Genomic DNA, 10,702 nt, shown 5'->3' on the forward strand with positions numbered 1-10,702 from the left:
AGAGGCGACATTTCTCTGTCACTAATCTAATTCTTCATCATAATTCCATTTGGCAGAGCTTGGTCTGAACAGTGCCGCCCAGTGGCATCGTTCAGAAGGATAAACAGAAATACTAGGCTTATGGCTTCCATACATCCACTTCCTTCAGTATGCCCTTTTCAGCACTAAGTTTGACACAACAAAACATGATAATTGCGACACTTTGTCTGGGATAGCCTGGACAGACAGGCTGGCCAAGACTCTAGCATCTTTGAGTGATTTCAAATGTTTCTGCAACGTTTCCACATACATTGCCGAGATAGCCTACATATATAACTGTATATGTATGCAGATACAGTGCATTCTGGATCGATCCGACCTGCAGCACAGGCTCTCAGCCGTGTGATACGTGTCCAGTATTTCCACCCCGTCGAGCTCTTTGGATGTGTGCTACACGGAATATCCTGCGCGCGGATAAAAGAATCCTGACTTGCGGTAGCGCAGTATATTTGACGCAGCTCTGGTGCCTCTCTAATGGAGGCTTACAAAATCACTCGACAAACACGTATTGTTAAACCTCACAACACCGTTCTGAGACAACTGTATTATTACGGTCTCGTCTTCATTAAACAGGGAGAGAAGAGCAGGCTCCATATGCCTGTACGCTGCATCAGCGATAGAAGCTGTTACATACTTCCAATAAGACCCTCAAATTGAAGATGGAAAAAACGCGGTTGATCATTCAGTTCATGCTGTCTTTAGTACAGACCAGCACTAATTTTTTGACGAACGTAGTTTCAAAGTTCTGAAGCAAGCCCCAACGGCATAAGAAATAAACATATTCCTCTCATGAAATACGAAGAGGAATGTTTAGTGTTCTGATGGAATATTGAAAATAACATTCTGTCATTCACCTAACACTGAAAAAACACATCAGCAGACTGGTGGAGAGGAGGCAATTAGTTCTGAAAAAGGGATTAAAAGCGCGAAATGCTAGCAGCTTAGTTTACAGATAACTAAGGGGTGGCTATAGCCCACGCTGTAAACATTTAAGAAGGGTGAGAAATTATTAATGCTGATAGAAGGAAGGAGTGCTGGAAGTAATGGGATCCCATTAAATATGGGAAAGCTAAAGATAAATACCTGGCATGTCATTGTCACAATGGAAATGTGATAGGATAGTTGGTATCCCCTCATTTAGGACATTTAGAATTAAAATGGCTAAGACGTGAGAAAATTGCCTCCACTGAAAAATCTGGCATTACATAGATATGTATATACTTACAATATCAAATGGCCATGTGGTATTTGATGGAAAATTTTATAATTAGTCATTTTAATATTCCATTATCATGAACTGAGCAAAAAATCAGCTTTAGAATTCCCATTTTCTGTGCTAATGCATATCATTTTAATTTTTATACACTTTTAAGGGTAATAAGGTACTTACTTAATATATTTGATATTAATATTTTCCCTGCAAAGTTTGCCTTTACCTGCTGTTCTTTCTTTAACAACTCTCCAATGCCGCCGGCTTTATTTCCTCCCCCTACTATTTCAGTCTTCTTTCCAGTTCCGATCTTCCCTTTCTCCTTTTGATACCAGTTTATTCACATGGTACCAGATTCTTGATACCTGTACAAGGCACTGCACAAACCCTGAGAGAGACACAGAAAGAAAAAGAGGCCATATACCTACCTATAGTGGTCAGAAACATGACATCCCCTTCTCTGAGTGACCTAACCAGGAGAATAAAGCTCACGCTACAGACACAGAAAGCCAACAGACGAGTTTTATAAACTTACACTGCTTAAAGTAGCTTGCCACAAAGAAAAAAAAAAAAAAAAGAAAAAAATCTGTGTCTCTGCAGATTTAGCTGTAGAAGCAAAGGATCTCCTTGGAGACAGAAATCAATGCATGCTCCAGAGCTGTCAGCAAGAAAAGTTTACAGAAGCAGCTCAGCAGAAGAAATGTAAGCCCCAACACACACAGGCAAAATAATACCTTACCTAGAGTTCATTGAAGTTTTTAAGTTCTTTCTCAGTAAAGGTGTTTAATATGATTGTAACATTCTAATGAACTTCACTTAACAGCAACAAGTACTTATTTCTTCCAGCTGTAAAAAAGCAGAGTACAATTTCGTAAAGACTATTTATAGAACTAAGATTTATAATTATTAAACATTCCTACAAAATGGAAAGAATCAACACTGAATGCCAGATAATCAGTATGCCAAGGGGAGACTGAAACCTGTATTTCGTATGGTAACGTTGACAATTCCAGTTATGGCAGGCATCAGAATAAATGAAAGTGCCCCCAGAGCTGTGGAAATCAAAATGAATTCAGGAGTCAGGCTAGAGGATAAAGAAAAGTGACAATACTCAATCATCATTTACAATCAACAGTATTGGAAGGGTATGAAGACAAGGAGAATGCTTCACCAAAGTATATGAAGAAAGAGGGAAAATTAATGGGAAGATATTAATGCAAAAAATTAAAAAATGGGAAAAGAGGACAATGGAGGTGGGGGGATAGAACCCCTCACTCAGAGACATAAAATTAATTTTGGCAAGTAGAATATCTGCCAAAAGGCACAATACTGAAGATAGGGACTCTAGAAAAATATGAATTATTAATCCTATTAAACCCACCTATTAATTTTGGTAGGTTTTTCCTGTTCTTTTTTTCTTAAATAATCTGTCATGTATTTTGGTTATTTCATCTCGGTCTGTTCTGGCGCTTTGTATTTTTGCCCAGTAATGTATTGGCTGTAGAATACATGCTGTTACATTTGCATCGAGTCTTTATAAGATCAGCCCTGCGTTATTTTTATTCTGAATATTAGCCATCTGGCACTGTGTGCTGCAGTATTTAGTGCCACAAATAATAATGAAAAATATGGTAATATCTCATGATACTTCAGCGTAAAAATATAAGACAGGGTAAAAAGCTTTGGACGCATAATCTTAATGCTGCCAAAGCATGCTGCTCCCTCTGCCCTTGTTTTCCATAAATGATTCTTTGATTGGAGACAGCAGTGGTAACGGGAAAGTCATTGGTTAATGCACATTAATGAAACTGCGTTTCTTGCAGTTCATGAACTGGTCCTGAAGAACAACGGGTAGGAAAAACTCCGAGATTTATACCTTTCTGTTCAGGTAGATGTGAGCACAGCCAAGACACACGAAAGGTATTTGGCTTCAGGTATACCGCAGAGGGCTCCGTCTTTTCCACATCAGTCAAGCCCCATAGAAATGCTTGAACTTTAAACAAAATAGCCTTTTCCTTCTCTCTCCCCACATCAAAACACAATGACGAGACCGTTGCAATAGTCAGCAAAACTCTTGTTCTCGCTGTAGTTAAGTTGCATAATTAGATGGGGCTTTAAAGAGGTGAGAGCTAAACTTTAACGATTCTGTAGGCTGGTGCAGAGGTGAATTGCAAGCTAACTCACAGAACTTACCAAGCTGTCGGTGCTTCAGGAAAATAGTTTAAGGTTGTTTAGGTTCAAAGGAAGCGAGTGTTTTCATGAACATTCATTTTAGAGAACCCTCTTGCTGGCAAGATGAATTTACCTTTACGTATTTCTCTAAGGTTGGATTTATTTTTGAAGGCTGGCCAAGCAGCAACTGGGATGCAAGACCTACGTGGCCGTGTTACATTGCTGCCCTGTCTGCGTTAAGAACAACCATTTTCATCAGCTCTGCGCTCTGTAACCTCTGCTCACTGCTGGAGCATCCTCTGTACTTGAAGCATGAGCGTAAAGCATAAGGTGCCTCCGGGCACAAGGAGCTTAATGTTTCCTAAAGAAATGAAATAATTTATGAGAATCATAAATAACAACTCCATCAGCAAGAAACGGGACTTGACTTCCTTCTGTTTTCACGCAGACCGCCCCAAACAGAGACAACGTGTAACATGAAAGATGGTAATGCTAAACAACCTTTGAGTTTCCACCTGGTAACAAAAGGTCCTCGCCAGCTCGTTTGACTCTGCTGTCTTCATCCAGGAGTTTTAGATGCCAGCCAGCTTGGCCAAAGCAGCAGCTACGTTTGGACTATGGGACATCCAGAACCATCTACCGCATCTCTGCTGTTCTTTAGCCTGGCGCACGTAGCAGAGGCGTCCAGCCTCAACTGGGTCACTAGATTTACTGCCCCGCGAGTAGATCAAATCTATAATGAATCCACAGCACGTCCGATATTTTCCAGGCATGTGCTGGACCAAGGATCAATGCCTGACCGGTAAATTGTAACAATACACTATGATAAAGAGAAATGGGGATTCACTGTGACAAAAGTAGATAACGAGGATGATGTCTGTGTTGCACTCCAAATATATATGGCCATAACCTGATCCTAATTACAAGAATGTAAGTTTATAAATAACAACTAATCCCAGTTTTAGAAATATAAAATTGTGGCTGGGGAGAGGTTCTTGCTCACAAGGAAAGTGCCTGAAGTGTCCTCATCATGGTTAGCAATGTTATTCATGAAAAATAGTAATCTAAGGCAGCAGTAGTAGCAACTCCACTATGTTGTTTTCACTTTTGTGTTTCTTGTTGATGTATCACATGGTATTCTGGCTGTCCAGCACTTACTATCTCTCTTTGTCTTCTTAACAAACACATTTTCACGTTAGATTAAGCTCATTAGAAGGAGTGGAGGTAAAAACATTTCCAAGCTTGCCTGTACTTGAAATACTATCTCTGCTACCTGTGGGTAACTGCTCCTCTCATGACTTCTGCTTCTAGTACCATATGTCCTATGCCGACAAAGAACGCTATGAAAACGAAGAAAGGCCAGAGGTGCAGAGGCAAATTCTTGCCAAAATTGCAAGGAAGTTGCCGGTGTACACGAGGATGGGGAATGGAGGTCAGCTAAGCAGAGAGCTTTGATTCTCTCAATCTAATCAAGCACGCAAAAGTAGCATGTGCTGGCAGCCCAGATGATACTGCCGAGCAACAGGGCGTTCCTAATGCCACTGCATGCACTGAGTAACTCTTGTACGAATAATTTTAATGCCTTTTCTCTCATGTTTTGTGTTTGGGAAAACAAAAAAGCCTTGAACTCTTTCATTGATCTTCAAGGAGTGGAGTACCAGGTGCTGCCTTTGAGAAGCAGTATGTTACTCTCTATAGGGTATTTACAGTTCAAACGCCTACTTGTATTGTCTGCATTCAGTAATAGTAATAGAATGACAAAATCTGTAGTCGTTTTTACTTAAAATGGAGCCTAGCTTAGAGATGCAGGGCATAGTTCTGTGAACAGATTTACCAGTGGTACCAACTGCACAACAGATTCCAAAAACATGAATTGTCCTTTACTTTTACTTGGCATAGCAAGAAGTCTTCAAGTGAAGAGCAAAGATACTTTAGTTATATTTAATTTTGACCACTAAGGGGAGCTATTTATTGACGAAATATATACATAATCAAGAGGCTTAATAAAACCAAAAAAGAACTGTAGTACTCATTGTGTTACAAGTGTGTGCTGTACATATCCTGATTTCAACTTTGCTTTTGTTCTCTAGGGTGAATAACTGCATTGGATTTTCTAACTACAAATTCTTTCTACTGTTCTTAGCCTATTCTTTGTTGTATTGCTTGTATATTGCTGCAACAGTCTTCAAGTATTTCATTAAGTATTGGACAGTAAGTCATGAAATCTGGTTACTTTTCCATATCCTATGAGTCTGGTGGGATTTAGTCACTCTTGTTACATTTTTGCTTTCAGTCAATGGAGGGTCTGCATTTCTTCCCTAAGGTATTTTCCTGTGCCCTTTTTTGAGTTTAACTCCCATTATATGTCTGAAATGCACAAAGCGAGAAGCTAACAGGCTTCAGGAATTTCAAATTGCAGAGCTAGCTTCTGGCAATGAAGTTATATCCTTTTCCTGTTCTTGTGTTTGCACGCAAGTATCTCAGAATCTTTGGAAATTTACCACAAGTTTCCTAGTTTGGAAAAGTCAAATGTCGTTCATATGAAGACACACTTCACTGAAAGACAGCGCAGGATTTCTGTTTACAAAAATGTTCTGGTGCTTTTTCAATACACATTAGGGTATATCATGACTCATACCACTGAAATTAGAGGTGTTACACAGGGATAAACACTGCTTGAGTTAGGTTAGGCTCTTGGATTTAAATGTGGTTAATCTTCCCAATTTGAAATAGAGCTGCTGTGGTCTGGCCATATCACTGTACTTAAAAAAAACCAACCCAAACTTCTACTGATTATGGAAACATTTGTCTTCTAAATAGAAATTCTTACCTGTCAACATTTGATGCTTTTAAAGTGGTTGCAGGAATACCGCCTACGTATTTCAGTCATATTACAGGAAACCATTAATTGTGGGTGGGTGGTTTTCTTTTATGTTGCTTCCTGAAGTGCCCGGGCATTTTTTTTTTTTTTTTCCAACTTTCTCTGTATTGGTGTCTGAAGGATTAGGTCCCTTACACTTAGAGAGAGAGCAAATAAGAGAAGGCATAGAGTGCAGATCCTGGGGTGGCTACCCTACTGTTGACTGTAACTGATGGTTTCCAAAATCTTAATTTCTTGAAGAGTATCTGCTGCCTTCGCTCCTCTGGTATCGAAGTATAACATCCTGGCATTGATCTGTGCATACCTACTGAAAAGAAAAAAAAAAAAAAAAAGGTCAAAAAGCCTTCTTCAATTTCAATCCCCAAATGACTCCTTTCTCAATTCAAAAGTTGACTGAAATAAAGTATGCTTCTTATTCAGTTATCGAATATCATTCATATGCAAGCAATGCCAACTGACAGTTCCAGTAAGAGGCTGGCCTTTTGTCTCCAGTTTTTTATGTCCCCTCTGCTGCTAACTCTGTATGACTGTGTTTAAGTAACTTAACTTTGCTGTGCATTAATTTATTAAATGTCTGTTGTTTTAACGGCTAATCACTTAAGTAAAATGCCTCCTGAGATGCTCATGGGACACTAGTGGGAATTGTTCCTTATGCTCAGAAAGGCACAGAGCCTTGAGCTCTGTGGCTGCATATACGGGATGGGCAAAGGCCGAGAAGTAATTTTCTTACTTTGAGGTTCCCACAGCCTATCTGTAGATGTCTGCTTATGAGGATCTCTGGCACTTGACTCTTCTGCTGTAGAAGGAAATAAGTGTTTCTTCTGCTTGTAAGATCCCGCTTGGCTTTGAAACTTTTCCAAACCACCTATGCTCAGTTCTAACGCTCCCTGATTGCTATAGCTATGGCGGCCAGGTTTTCTTGGCATGCCTTATATTGCAAGAGGTGCAGAATTTTAATATATGGACAGGAAACTCAGCAGAACGTAAACAGGGCTTCGAGAGCTTGTGCCTGCTTACTTCCCTGTGGGCATAGGGCATGTTTCTTGTGCCCAGGTGGGAAGCTGGGATGTTACTGGCTCTGTTGCACACAAAAAGTTAGTAGCAAACCCCCACTCTTTCTGCTTTGGTTACAGGAGGGGAAATGAACCAGATCATTTCTTTGTCTCTTCTTGCTTTTTATAGTAAGGTGTGACTTTTGTGTGTACAAGTTTGAGAACTCCAAGTAGGAGTTTTAGAGGATATCTTTCTTTCTAGGAACAAAGAATTTCCAGCTTTTATTTGTTCCTATCACTTGTTCTGTGTTGCTTTTCTTTCCAGGGTGAACTGACGAATGGACGTTCCAAATTTCATGTCCTTTTCCTTCTCTTTGTTGCGGTCATGTTCTTTGTAACATGGTGGCAACGGTAGGCATGATGCCCTGCCAGAACCAGGGGCTCGGCCCGCTGCCACAGGATGAGCAGCCTGTGGCAGTGACAGCAGCTGCCCCAGAGTATGGGGTCATGTTCTCTGAATGCTTATTTTTAACCAAGTACTGAAATTTCTGCATTCAAACTTTTAATTAGCTGACGCTGCATGGCCAGTAGTAAATGTCAGTATATCAGACCTCAACTGCCTCCTTCATAGTTAAATTTAATATTTCTGGTCCCCTGTGGACAAGAAAATATATTAAAGAGAATGGAAGCAAGATAAGACAGAGATGGGGACAGTTAAGGAAAGACGGGAAGACAAATCCATTTGTTCTACAGGCAAATACAACAATAAAAAAGCTTCTAAACGTTTTCTTCAGCATTGCCCTTCATCTCTGAAAGTCATTTCTTAGTACAGTACAGAAAGACTAACTGCATAGCGCAGACAAACTCTACTCATTATTAGTGCAATAATTGCTTATATACAAGTACCGAAACTGTCTAGTTGTAAAAGGTTACACCCTCTGTGGTTTCACTAGGTGTCAATAGTTACAAACGCGCTGCGATCCCTCAGCGTGCAGTCACCATCTCCACTGCCTTGCTGAATTCTAATGAGCTTCCACCTAATTTAACCACAGAAAAACATCTCTTCCACATCAACACCTATTACCAGCTCCAAAATTGGTTTGTGAAGCTTAGTAGAGATATGCCCATACTTTTTTAGCTGCTTGTAAAAATTGGATGTCACACCAGGCACTGTAAAATAGAGCAATAAGATGGTCTTGAGGACCATCAGATCATGCCCATACCAGGGAATTGTCTTAGTGTTCACCAAATACCTTGAAATAATTCCTAATGCAAGACAGAGAGAAGGTAAAAATGAAGGAAGAAACTACATACGGAAGTCCATATATTAACAACACAGTTACTATATTTAGAGGCAGGCATGAAGCGTTATATTAAGGACATGCTTATACCTAGCTATGCTTTAGGTCAGCTCTGAGATTTTTCTCCCCTTCCTCCAGCTATCCCACTCACAGATGGTGTCGTAGTTTTGTGGCTGAGATCCAGAAGTGAAACTCTTTTCTGGGATTTAGCTTTCATCAAAGGGCATCCTCAGTTAGGACATATATATATCCAAGCTGTCCCCAACTTTTTATTCAGACCTCTCTCTTCCAAGAATTTCCTGGGATTTGTAACTTTGGATTCATAACTTATTTTAACATTTCCTTTGAAGGCTTTAGCGTACCCCAACCCTATCTTTAGAAATGCTTTTCTCCTTGGATGGAGCGAGCTGGAACTGTCTTGTCCACACAATAAATGGGATTTCTTAATAGTTCTTCTGGTACTTCAACAGAAAGCATTCACAAACCCATTAGCAATTTACCTATTAGCAATGCTCCCTCCACTTGGGAGGGTTTCATATAAGCATGTAATTTGCCAGCTCTACTTCTTACCAGACTATAAATAAGCATGTGGCTTGTTACTATTTCTTGATCAGGATTAAATGCAGTCATAATCAAACATATTCAGGATGAGAATTGGTTTATAAGGAACGATATCAACCTTGGCTTTGAGGATTCTGTGATAAAAACTGATGCTTCAAAAGGCGTGAATTAATATACCTATGGGAATCATTTGAACCAATTTTTATAGTTTTTTATAAAACCTCTCGTTTTATTGCAGTTCATTCTGCCCTACATTTCACAGTTCACATCCAGCTGCAAGTGTTATTTTTTTGTCCATTCTGACTACATTTTCCCCCATTCATCTATTTTGAAATAAATAGAATAAATTAATTCCAGTTTATTGCCACTGAAATGTCTTGATTTAATGAGGTATAAAATACCTCCACACTGGAATTTCTGTGCTTCTGCACTACACCCTGATGTATCGTTCTTACATGAAAATACTATCTAAGTACCCAATTCCAGTATCTTTCATTAGGCAGATGATGCTTTCAAAGTGTTGAGGCAACACGAGCAAATTAGTCTTCACGCCAACACCCCATATGTCAGGGGTGTCTTCATTTTTTATCTTCATTTTGGCGTTGGGGACGCTGAGACATCCCCGCCACAGCTGTACAGCATGTTAGGGTATAACGTGCTATCGTTCAGTACACTGACCTTCTTCTCAAGCCCTGGTTTGCTGACTGCACAGCTCTTGGAAGGACTGGTGGCCGTACCCCAGAGTATATATACCCAAGGGCACCCCTCCAGTTAGTACAATATTAGTTTGCCACAGTATTTCAGCATTTAATATCTTAGTATTGGCAGCAGAGTATCTTATGGTGCTTTGGGAAACAGTGTGGAAAAAGCCCAGCTTAGATATCTTTTAGGATTCTATTCACAAGTCTCCTCTGTGGTGAGTTATTTCATTCCCAGTGTTTCTTCTACCGAGCTACTTCTGTCATCTTTTCTGAGTGCCAACTCTGGAGCACGCATTGATTTCTGTCTCCAAGGAGATCCTTTGCTTCTACAGCTAAATCTGCAGAGACACAGATTTTTTTCTTTTTTTTTTTTTTTTTTTTTCTTTGTGGCAAGCTACTTTAAGCAGTGTAAGTTTATAAAACTCGTCTGTTGGCTTTCTGTGTCTGTAGCGTGAGCTTTATTCTCCTGGTTAGGTCACTCAGAGAAGGGGATGTCATGTTTCTGACCACTATAGGTAGGTATATGGCCTCTTTTTCTTTCTGTGTCTCTCTCAGGGTTTGTGCAGTGCCTTGTACAGGTATCAAGAATCTGGTACCATGTGAATAAACTGGTATCAAAAGGAGAAAGGGAAGATCGGAACTGGAAAGAAGACTGAAATAGTAGGGGGAGGAAATAAAGCCGGCGGCATTGGAGAGTTGTTAAAGAAAGAACAGCAGGTAAAGGCAAACTTTGCAGGGAAAATATTAATATCAAATATATTAAGTAAGTACCTTATTACCCTTAAAAGTGTATAAAAATTAAAATGATATGCATTAGCACAGAAAATGGGAATTCTAAAGCTGAT

Source organism: Harpia harpyja, chromosome 18 (genome assembly GCF_026419915.1).
Source record: "Harpia harpyja isolate bHarHar1 chromosome 18, bHarHar1 primary haplotype, whole genome shotgun sequence".
NCBI lineage: Eukaryota > Metazoa > Chordata > Aves > Accipitriformes > Accipitridae > Harpia > Harpia harpyja.